This window comes from Barbus barbus, assembly GCF_936440315.1.
Source record: "Barbus barbus genome assembly, chromosome: 45".
NCBI classification, from domain to species: Eukaryota; Metazoa; Chordata; class Actinopteri; order Cypriniformes; family Cyprinidae; genus Barbus; species Barbus barbus.
In genome coordinates this window covers 75,182-87,065 of record NC_136723.1, presented here as the reverse complement: position 1 = coordinate 87,065, position 11,884 = coordinate 75,182, and positions in this window count along the sequence as shown.

Sequence of the window (11,884 nt, the reverse complement as noted above, 5' to 3'; positions counted from 1 at the left end):
TTTTACACATGTTACATGTAAATTTGCAATGATGTGAGTTACAGTCGTTAAAGCCTTGATAGCAGTACTCACAGACATACCCGTATCCTAAGAATGCTTTCAAATTTTTTATCATGTAGTAATGGTCCTCGTGTAGATATAAATGCACGGTGTTCTGATGCGTTTCATTTGTATTTTTATACACGTCCAATTTACCTGAACACATTCTGTGAAAGATTACTATTTTCAAGTCTAACTTCATTTCGAATTTATATACATCATTTATATACGAGCGCACTTTCCTTTTCTGTCGCAGATGTAACCCGATCCTTCCGACGGGTGAACATCGGCAAGGCTGGGGGTCCCGATGGCATCCCAGGCCGTGTGCTCCGAGCATGCGCATTCCAACTGGCCGGGGTTTTCACAGACATTTTTAACCTTTCCCTCTCTCTGTCTGTGGTTCCCGCATGCTTCAAAAAATCCACCATTGTGCCCATACCAAAGAAAAATAAAATCACATGCTTGAATGACTGGAGGCCCATTGCTCTGACATCTTCAGCAAGTGCTTTGAGAAACTCATCAGAGACTACATCTGCTCTGTGCTGCCTGACTCACTGGATCCCCTACAATTTGCATATCGCAGAAACCGTTCCACAGACGACGCTATTGCCTTCACCCAGCACACTGCTCTCTCCCACCTGGAAAATAAGAACACCTATGTGAGAATGCTGTTTGTGGACTACAGCTCAGCATTCAATACCATAGTGCCTGCCACACTGGTTGAGAAGCTCCAGACTCTGGGACTAAATGGATCTCTGTGCAGCTGGATCCTGGACTTCCTGACAGGCAGATGTCAGGTGGTCAGAATGGGCAACAACACTTCATCCCCGCTGACCCTCAACACTGGTGCTCCTCAGGGCTGCGTCCTCAGCCCACTCCTGTACTCCCTGTACACACACGACTGTACAGCAACACACAGCTCCAACTTCATTGTCAAATTTGCTGACGACACAACGGTGATAGGCCTGATCACTGACAACGATGAGACGGCCTACAGAGAGGAGGTGAGAACCCTGACTAAATGGTGTCAAGAGAACCACCTCTCACTCAACATCGACAAGACCAAGGAGCTGGTGGTGGATTTCAGGAGACAGAGCAGAGAACACACACCCATCACCATCGACATGACACCTGTGGAGCGAGTAAACAGCTTCAAATTCCTCAGTGTTCACATCACTGAGGATCTCACATGGTCCGCTCATACAGATGCAGTGCTGAAGAAGACACACCAACGCCTCTTCTTCCTGAGACGGCTGAGGAAGTTTGGAATGAGCCCCAGCATCCTCAGATCATTCTACACCTGCACTGTGGAGAGCATCCTGACAGGCATCACCGCCTAGTTTGGAAACAGCACTGCTGGCAACCGCAAAGCTCTGCAAAGGGTCGTGCGAACTGCCCGTCACATTGTTGGAGGTGAGCTTCCCTCCCTCCAGCACATCTACACCAGGCGGTGTATAAAGAAAGCCCGGAGGATCATCAATGACTCCAGCCACCCGTCCCACAGACTGCTCTCTCTGCTGCCCTCAGGAAGACGTCTCCGCAGCATCCGATCCCGCACTAGCCGACTGAGGGATAGCTTTTTTCCTCAGGCTATCAGGCTAATGAACAGTAAAAACTAATACACCCTACAGCACACTCCCACTTTACAATATACCACGCACTGCACTTTAATTCCACACAGTTCAAACTGGACTACCAGTACACTACTGCACAAATACAACAATCTTTTTGCCAGCACTGAATACCATCCAATGCACATCCATGACATTTGCACATCCGGTTTATATATAATCTGCTGCATCTTCGCATATTACTGTGTGTATATAACGTAGAATGTGTACTACATACTGTGTATAATGTGTATCGGTAACTGTATGTCTGTCTAATAGTACACTATGTGTACTGAGTATATGTATGTGTATATTACACATTGTCATCTGTATAAGTCTGTACGTATGTATGGTAATGTCTATATGTAAATTGTTTCTGCAGTGTCTGGAGCACGCTCTCAAGAATTTCACTCACGAAGGCACACGTGCTGTGGTGATGTGACAATAAAAGTGATTTGATTTGATTTGATTTGATCATGAAAGGCAATTTTATCTTGCACACCGTAACCCAGGGCTGTGTGTATGCTGCCGGCTATTCCGTACAATTCATGGTCGGGACTATGCGGATTTAAAAAACGTGCTAAACATATACTGAAACACATATTGTCTGATATATTTTTTGGGATGAAAAGATTCATCTTATTTTTTTGGATGACCATGTTATGTGCCAAATCGGCTAATTTTCTACGACCCCCTCCTCGGTTATTTCTCGCCACTGTTACGCATAACTGTAGAGCAGAATCGGCGCCCACGTCCGCGTTGCTTTGAGCGGCTCGTTCGATTTGATCGACAAATGTAGCAACGTCATGGTTATTATCCGGTGTTAGAACCGCAATGGGGGAAATCGTGGCCTAATGGTTAGAGAGTCGGACTCGTAATCGAAAGGTTGCGGGTTCGAGTCCCCGGCCGGCAGGGATTGTAGGTGGGGGGAGTGAATGTACAGCGCTCTCTCCACCCTCAATACCACGACTGAGGTGCCCTTGAGCAAGGCACCGAACCCCCAATTGCTCCCCGGGCGCCGCAGCATGGCTGCCCACTGCTCCGGGTGTGTGTTCACGGTGTGTGTGTGTGTGTGCATTTGTTCACTACTCACTGCTGTGTGTGTGCACTTGGATGGGTTAAACGCAGAGCACCAATTTCGAGTATGGGTCACCATACTTCACAATACGTCACAACTTTTTTTACTTTATTAATGGCTGTGGGGAGACTCTCGCCTTGCAGAGAGACGTTTATAAATCCGTCTTCACCACCCATCAGTCGAGAAAAATCAACGATCTCGTTCAAAATATCTTGCAAAAAGATATTATATGCAGCATAATCATCAGTGTCAATTTCACGGAAATTTAAAGTTCTACGAATTTCTAAACCGTTAAATTTCGGTCTAGAAATAACTGCAAAATCACCAACGCGACCTCCTTCATTTATTAGTCTGTCTCTAAAGTTTTGACTGAGACCCATTTCTGGAGCAAACCGGTCATAACCTGAGGAGTCCTCGTTAGACGGACCCGCGCCGGTTTGTTCACAGTCATTTATAGACATTCCTAACCAATCATGCTGCACATCTACGAGTTCGTGTAATCTTTCGATCATGTTAAGCGAATCTGGTTGTAACATCTGTAACTGATTATGAATCAGATCACGTAACTGATCTGCATTATTTTGAAAATCGTGTCTGGGTGTCGATGTTCTCTGTTCCTCCTCTGACGCATGGTTATGCAAATCGTCGTGACACCTTTTACTGCTCATTTTGAAAATTTATTTTTAAATCAGTAAATACAAAAACAGTTCGACCTTAAAGACAAACGTACCCTCTTGAAAACATCACAATGGTTCACAACATAGCATAAGCAGGTATGTCAACCGTTTGTAAATTGAATCAGAAACGGATAATAAGCAGATACAAATCAACACATATGAAATGTTGATAATATAAATCATACAATCAACGATGAGAAGAAATCACCATACATGAGCTAGTAATAACACTAATAAAACAATAATAATCCGTTGTCAATAACAAATACTAATAATTGTATGAAAAACCAATACCTGTCACGTACAAATAATGTAAGATATAAAAAACACCCTATATATTTTTTTTATCTTCCACCCATTATTCGTTCATGCAAATCTACTAACATTCTTTGTAAAAGATTCAAACGTTCAGAAATCAGTGATAACGCGTTAACAGTAAGCCTTAATTCAATTCGTTGGTCACGGACATCTTCTGGCACACCAATCATAGCCTGTTGAAACTCTCTGAATTGATTATACAGCTGTTCGTGACAGCTTCTCCAAAATTCAGCCGCATGTCTTAAGTGTGTTGTTGCTGACACGCTATGATGTTTCTTAAAATCGAAATTACATCACCTTGCGTGTTAGATGCAATCTCGTCTGCTTCTCTGTAAGATAAGGATCGTCCGGCCAGGTCGAAGACTCTCTCAAAGTACCGGTTAACACAGTTCACCTGAACAGTTCCTGGGGTAATTCATGCGGTAAATCCTCCTCCTCAGCTTCCGAATCAGTGAAGGACCCCTGATCCCAAGCGTTAATCATGGAATCAGTCCAGGCTGTTAGACCTGCTTCGTCATGATCTTGTTCTGTAAAAAGAATAACAATAATGCTTTTATTAAATTATTAGATAAAAGTGGAACATAAACAGGATGATCTGATTTTCTGTTTTAATACGTACCGTTATTTTCTGAAGTCCTTAAACGACTAGTGCTTGGTGCATCAGCATCCTGTTCCGGTAATCTCACGCGTTTTACGCCCTGGCCGCAGCCGTATATTCGCCGCATGGGAGGACCGGTCTCTGACGTGTGCGCGCTCTCACAGTCGGTAAACGTGTGAACTCTTTCCGTTGAACAGACACCGTGGGAGGGGTCGGGCTGTGTGACGTTATCTGGTTCGTGACGTAAGTCCGTTCTCACCACAACCTCCTCTGCCGCAACCCCGCTGTCATCATCCCCTGTCAAATTTATCAGAGACTGTTTGAGAGCCTGGAACTTTTTAAGAGGTTAAGAAAAAATCTGTATATCTCACCATTAAGTCCTACGTTGTCATCGCGAACAAATAGTTGTTTCATCAACTGTATAAATGATAAGGATTGTTATTATTTTCCGATGGTTATTAGATGTTAAACTGTTCAATAGGAAAAATGTAAAGACTTACATATCTGTTCAAGGATCTGTTCTATTCCCTCATCAAATTCGATATTCTCAAAAGTATCTGAAGATAATAACATAACGTTAAACAAATATACATTAAATATTTAAATATCATCTGTGAACAAAACACAGACTTACCGTCGTAATTGTTAGCCATTGTCCGTAGATCGTTGAGGTATTTTGTTGTCGTGCGAGAAACAGAGTTTACAGATAATGAAGATGTAATAGACCATGGTTTTTAACATTTCAGGGAGTGGGCGTTTTCTGCAATTGTATCGTAAACCCTTATCGTAAAAAAAAAAGATTCTGACTTTTGTTATAAATCTCATCAAAACCTCCCGCTCAAATTCATCACCCGCATTTACCAGTCTGGTCTTCATCAGTTTACTGAACTCTGTTGGATATGGATTGAAACGGATTTTAGATCTTTCTTTTTTCTTTACAAGATAATTGGTTCGTGTTATCGTAGACCCTCTCGCGTGTAGAGGCTGTTCTTCCCTTATCTAGAAGTGTTTAAATTCGACGAGAGGTTTTAACCATCAAAATCAAATCTCAGAATATCTGTTTATTGAACTCGTATGATGTAACCCATCCGTTCAAATACATGTTTGAAGCAGGGCTGATTTAATTCTTAAGTTGGGAAGAAATAAAACTAGGTAAAATGAAGTAAATTAAAGAATGTTTTCCTACAGCATAGACCGTCTTATTAAAACCATCATCTTTGGGGACCTGTATTTATTTAAGTTTGTGGTTATGGCCTTCTTCTTTGACTATCTCATCACATCCTGAACGTTAGTTTAAAGCCACATTCGAATAGATTATAAATACATTATAAATACTAAATTCTCAACTATACCTAACTTCAGCAGATGTGTGTGATGAAAAGGTTCAATAGGGACCCACTTCCTTTGACCGGGCAGCGAACTTTTGCCTAAACCTTCGACAGAGGCGCACAGACACACACGCAGGTGCGCGTCGTAAAATAGATGCCGTAGAGATGCTTTGATCGCTGAACATGTTAGAAAGACGATCTGTTTTAATCAATGAACCACGTTCTAACAAAGTTTACGACGCCAGATCCCCTCAAAAACTCATTAGATTGCAAATGAGTTGAATCCCCAGAAACTTTAGATGTTTTACGACGAGTCTGTTGATCAGATAAGAATGTTTCTCTGAACATACGGCCAGACGCGCAGTGCCCTTCTCATTTCACACAATGCCGTGAGACAAAATATTTAGTACATTTCGTAAGATGTTGTAGAAAAGTTTAGTCGTCTAATTATGACTGAAATCCAAAAACCACCGCCAAAACATTCGCTTTCATTCCAGTTTACGTGCGCATGTGTATTTTAACTGACATAGCACCCTATAAGTTTTAAGATTGACAAAATCAACGAGTAAATAAAATAAGACAAAACAAATAATGTTTTCCTGCGGGTTAGAGTTGAATGTTTAAAAGAAAACTTGTGTAACCTAATTTTTAAAACGAAAAAAGTCTGGGTTATATAGTAGGGTACGGCGGAAGTCTTAAGCTAGACAAAAATCAAAAGTCTATTAAAGGAATTAAGACGCTTAAATAAAATAAGACAAACAAACAACATTTTTTCCCTGTGGGGCGTTTGTTTAGAAGAAAACTTGTGTAACCTTTTAAAGTGAAAAGCTTCAAAATGAATAGTGAACGGTTTCATTAATTGAGAAACGCCAAAGGTTTATTAAAAATAACTTTGTTCTAATGTTAAAACATTACTTTAATTCTTTTAACAATTAAACCTTTGTGTCGGTCTCTCCTTACAGCGTTAGGGGGGGTGTTGATGTAGGTGTGGCCTGACAGCGGCCGTGAGCTCATTCTGAGTTTGACACAGAAGGGAGAGGTTGTCTAACGGTAAATAGTCTGCTCTTTTAATTTTCTAAGTTGGGACAAAAGCTGGCTTTTAAATTGTAATGTCAGAAGATTTTTACAGGTATCTTATACTGTTGTTTAACGGTCTGATATTTTTATTTCACACCACGGTAAGAGAAGTCGTCTCTATATTATTTAACTTTGTATCTGTTATAAATTCAAACTTTAAAGCACAACATAGATTTTGATAAATATATCTTATTGTTTTAACTAACGCGTCCGATGCTCGTGTGTTATAGATGGAACGAACGCGCTCACAACTCTTCTTTTTATTTAACTTTGTCAAACTAACTAGTTTTAAAATTCTAATGATAGAAAAACTAGAGTATCTAATGCTTTTTTGTTTTAGTTTTTCCTAAAACTGTTTTAACAACACTAGTACGTCTCGACTTGTAGGGAAAGAACAGGCGTACCATGGTAAGATAAAAACAATTCTATATTATTTAACTTCGTATCTGTTATAAACTCAAAACTTTTTAAAAACCACAACATAGGTTTTGATAAACGAACGCGCTCACTTCTTCTATTTAACTTTGTCAAACAAACTAGTTTTTAAATTCTAATGATAGGAAAAACTACCGCATTGTTTAACTAACATGTCATTGGTTTTTTGTTTTATTTTCTACGTTTTTTCCTGTTTTAACAACACTAGTCTCCACTTGTAGGGAAATAAACAGTCTTTGTACGTTTTACGCACACGTTTGATGTGTTTTCTTGATATGTATGTGAAAACACTTTAATAAATTTGTAGGCGATTTGTAGGCGTCCCGGAATGGAGAGTAGCAGTGGTCAAGTACACGATCACCACGCGTGTTGATGGTGATGTGTTGGAAGTATTTTGGAGCTATTGTTCTGAAGTTGGCTTTGTTGAAGTCCCCCGTAACAATAAACGCCGCGTCTGGGTACGCGGTTTCCTGCTCACTTATATTCCCATACAGTTCCTTGAGTGCCTGGTCTGTGTTGGCTTGAGGGGGAATGTAAACAGCTGTGATTATGATCGCTGTAAATTCCCTCGGTAGCCAGAATGGTCGACACAGAAGCATATGATTCGTACACACCTGTTATGCCTTTGATTCAACCGGCGAAAAAGATCTTGTTGTCCAATGTCCCACCTTTTATAAAGGATGAAGTGATCCAAAGAGAACTAGTCAGGCACGGAAAAATTGTTTCGCAGTTTAAAAAAATCACCTTAAAATGCAAATCGGCGCAGTTGAAGCATGTTGGTTCTTTCCGGCGGCAGGTGTATATGATTCTGAACAATGAGAATGAGGAGTTAAATCTCGCTATAAAGTTTAGAATTGATGATTTTGATTATGTGATTTACGTTACATCGGAGACAATGAAGTGTTTTAAATGTGCACAAGGAGGACATCTTGCTCGTGAGTGTCCTGAGAATGTGGAACACGATGCAGTGCAGAATAACATTGAAGGTGACGGACAGAAAGATAATGTGGAGAATGGAAACCAGGAAAAAGGAGGGGAAGTGCTTGAGAATGGTGAACAAACTAATCAAAAATAAACTGTAAATAGGAGTAATGAGGAAGAAGTAGGAGAAGGAGAAATTGAAAAAGCAAAGGATGCTGCTGGCCCTTATGTGAATGTAGAAGTCTTAAGAGACATTGATATGGCGGAGGATGACAATCTGTTTAAAACACCGACATTAAAGAGAAAAACAAGTGGAAAAAGTAGAGGAAAAAAAGTGAGGAAAGAGCAGGTTGAAGAAGACCAGACAAAGGAAAAGATGGTTCAAGAAACCATGTCTGACTTTGAACACAGTAACTCAGATGATTCTGTGACAGGAAGTGAGTGTGAATCCGTAAGTTCAGTTGACTCAGTCTCTCAAAGAAGATCTGGGAGGAGTGCTTACACCCTTGAAAAAATTAAATCTTTTTTGCAGAACACAAAAGGCATGAAGAGAGTTCAAGTACAAGAGTTTTTTCCTGATACTGAGATGTTCATAGAGGCTGCAAGAATGTCAATGAAAGAAATTGGTTTAGGGGGTCTCACAGAACAGGAAGTATATAGGTTAAAGAAATTAGTTCAAAAGGTGAGAGCCAATAGATTAAATGATGAAAAGAAAGTGTTTTAATTTTTCTTTTTTCTTTGTCAATTTCTTGGTTTTGTTTTGCACAGTTTCTTTTTTTTCTCATTTATTTATGAGTAATTTAAGACTGGGCAGCCTGAACATGAATGGTGCAAGGGATTTTAGGAAAAGAGCAATACTTTATGAGTTGATAAGACAAAAAAAAATTGATGTTATGTTTCTTCAAGAAACACATAGTGATATAAAAAATGAAAGTGAATGGATGATGGAATGGGAAGGAAAGGTGATAGTGAGCCATAAGACGACCACTAGTGGAGGTGTAGCAATTTTATTAAGAAATAATATAAATCCAGTCTCATGTGAAGTAGAGCATGTAGTCGGGGGACATTTGCTGAAATTACGGCTTGAGTTTGAACATTTTTCTGTTGTATTTATAAATTTGTATGCCCCAGTATTGGGACGTGAAAGAGTGTTGTTTTTGAACAAAGTTAGAGATATTGTAAAGAGTTCCCAGATAGCAAAATTGCTGTGGCCCAGATCCGGCCCACACTTGACACTTTCATCTGGCCCACATACCGTATGGAATGATGGCACTTGGGCGGTCCGCTCCTGTTTGCCAGATTTGGGCCACAATTAAGCCATAGCAATGCCGCATGTCAGCCGTAAACAAAACAAATGAAGCAGAACTGGCCCACATCTGGCCCAGACACCAAAATTGCTGTGGCCCAGATCCGGCCCACACTTGACGTTTTCATCTGGCCCACATACCGCGTGGAATGATGGCACTTGGGCGGTCCGCTCCTGTTTGCCAGATTTGGGCCACAATTAAGCCATAGCAATGCCGCATGTCAGCCGTAAACAAAACAAATGAAGCAGAACTGGCCCACATCTGGCCCAGACACCAAAATTGCTGTGGCCCAGATCCGGCCCACACTTGACGTTTTCATCTGGCCCACATACCGCATGGAATGATGGCACTTGGGCGGTCCGCTCCTGTTTGCCAGATTTGGGCCACAATTAAGCCATAGCAATGCCGCATGTCAGCCGTAAAAAAAACAAATGAAGCAGAACTGGCCCACATCTGGCCCAGACACCAAAATTGCTGTGGCCCAGATCCGGCCCACACTTGACACTTTCATCTGGCCCACATACCGCGTGGAATGATGGCACTTGGGCGGTCCGCTCCTGTTTGCCAGATTTGGGCCACAATTAAGCCATAGCAATGCCGCATGTCAGCCGTAAAAAAAACAAATGAAGCAGAACTGGCCCACATCTGGCCCAGACACCAAAATTGCTGTGGCCCAGATCCGGCCCACACTTGACGTTTTCATCTGGCCCACATACCGCGTGGAATGATGGCACTTGGGCGGTCCGCTCCTGTTTGCCAGATTTGGGCCACAATTAAGCCATAGCAATGCCGCATGTCAGCCGTAAAAAAAAAACAAATGAAGCAGAACTGGCCAAGTGTGGGCCGGATCTGGGCCACAGCAATTTTGGTGTCTGGGCCAGATGTGGGCCAGTTCTGCTTCATTTGTTTTTTTTTTATGGCTGACATGCGGCTTTGCTATGGCTTAATTGTGGCCCAAATCTGGCAAACAGGAGCGGACCGCCCAAGTGCCATCATTCCACGCGGTATGTGGGCCAGATGAAAGTGTCAAGTGTGGGCCAGATCTGGGCCACAGCAATTTTGGTGTCTGGGCCAGATGTGGGCCAGTTCTGCTTCATTTGTTTTGTTTACGGCTGACATGCGGCATTGCTATGGCTTAATTGTGGCCCAAATCTGGCAAACAGGAGCGGACCGCCCAAGTGCCATCATTCCACGCGGTATGTGGGCCAGATGAAAGTGTCAAGTGTGGGCCAGATCTGGGCCACAGCAATTTTGGTGTCTGGGCCAGATGTGGGCCAGTTCTGCTTCATTTGTTTTGTTTACGGCTGACATGCGGCATTGCTATGGCTTAATTGTGGCCCAAATCTGGCAATCAGGAGCGGACCGCCCAAGTGCCATCATTCCACGCGGTATGTGGGCCAGATGAAAACGTCAAGTGTGGGCCAGATCTGGGCCACAGCAATTTTGGTGTCTGGGCCAGATGTGGGCCAGTTCTGCTTCATTTGTTTTGTTTACGGCTGACATGCGGCATTGCTATGGCTTAATTGTGGCCCAAATCTGGCAAACAGGAGCGGACCGCCCAAGTGCCATCATTCCACGCGGTATGTGGGCCAGATGAAAATGTGAAGTGTGGGCCGGATCTGGGCCACAGCAATTTTGGTGTCTGGGCCAGATGTGGGCCAGTTCTGCTTCATTTGTTTTGTTTATGGCTGACATGCGGCATTGCTTTGGCCTAATTGTGGCCCAAATCTGGCAAACAGGAGCGGACCGCCCAAGTGCCATCATTCCACGCGGTATGTGGGCCAGATGAAAATGTCAAGTGTGGGCCAGATCTGGGCCACAGCAATTTTGGTGTCTGGGCCAGATGTGGGCCAGTTCTGCTTCATTTGTTTTGTTTACGGCTGACATGCGGCATTGCTATGGCTTAATTGTGGCCCAAATCTGGCAAACAGGAGCGGACCGCCCAAGTGCCATCATTCCACGCGGTATGTGGGCCAGATGAAAATGTTAAGTGTGGGCCAGATCTGGGCCACAGCAATTTTGGTGTCTGGGCCAGATGTGGGCCAGTTCTGCTTCATTTGTTTTGTTTATGGCTGACATGCGGCATTGCTTTGGCCTAATTGTGGCCCAAATCTGGCAAACAGGAGCGGACCGCCCAAGTGCCATCATTCCACGCGGTATGTGGGCCAGATGAAAACGTAAAGTGTGGGCCGGATCTGGGCCACAGCAATTTTGGTGTCTGGGCCAGATGTGGGCCAGTTCTGCTTCATTTGTTTTGTTTATGGCTGACATGCGGCATTGCTTTGGCCTAATTGTGGCCCAAATCTGGCAAACAGGAGCGGACCGCCCAAGTGCCATCATTCCACGCGGTATGTGGGCCAGATGAACATTATGGCACTTAAGGCAGTCCACTCATGTTTGCCAGATTTGGGCCACAATTAAGCCATAGCAATGCCACATGTAACCCAACAACAAACCAAATAAACCACACCTGGCCACAGTTGATTTTTATACAAA